The sequence below is a fragment of the Morus notabilis genome, unplaced genomic scaffold, assembly GCF_000414095.1.
Source record: "Morus notabilis unplaced genomic scaffold, ASM41409v2 Scaffold623, whole genome shotgun sequence".
Classification (NCBI taxonomy): domain Eukaryota; kingdom Viridiplantae; phylum Streptophyta; class Magnoliopsida; order Rosales; family Moraceae; genus Morus; species Morus notabilis.
The window spans coordinates 329-1,078 of NW_010366773.1; positions in this window are offsets into that span (position 1 = coordinate 329).

Genomic DNA, 750 nt, shown 5'->3' on the forward strand with positions numbered 1-750 from the left:
TCGGCCCTATTGCATAAATTTTTCGATCGTTAGATTCAGAATTTAAGATCAATAATTACATTGAAATTTACTTTGGAAAGGTCTACAATCCTTATGTTTGGTATTCAATCTCAAACTATTTCCTATCTCAAGGATTTGCACTAAAATCGTGCAAATTACTCAGTCATGGGCCCAATTTTCAGTTTCGGTCCAAAACTATAAATTCTCGTTGTGTTCGGTTTCTAACCATCACCGATTATCGAAACATCTTTCTTTTCACACTTTAATCCCATATTCCTCTTGAAATCCAGTTTTAGTTCAAATTACTCGAACTAAATTTTGGCAGAGTTTCACCTTATTTTTCTCATTTCCTGAGTTTTTAATAACTCGTTCTAGTTCTGATTTCGGTACCTGGAGTCAAGATTTACATTCCTGAACACAGATTCTAACATAAAATTGAACAAAACATATGTTCTTTCTTAATCTAGGCTCACGGATTTTTGATAGAAATCCACCAAAAATTTATTCAATCGTCTTAACACTTACACCGTTAAACTCTGATTACGATACTCTACAAAACCTCAGTTTAAATTTTCACTTTAACAAAAGTTTTTCTGAGATGGGTTACTATTCATCTAAATCAAGAAAATATAGAATTCTCACGAAAACTCTAAAATCTTACCTCCAGAAGTTGAGGTTTTTCCGCTAGAACGCCTCAGGTTACGTTTCTATTGGATTGAATGGAAGAAATTTCAGTGAAACTGCTTGATT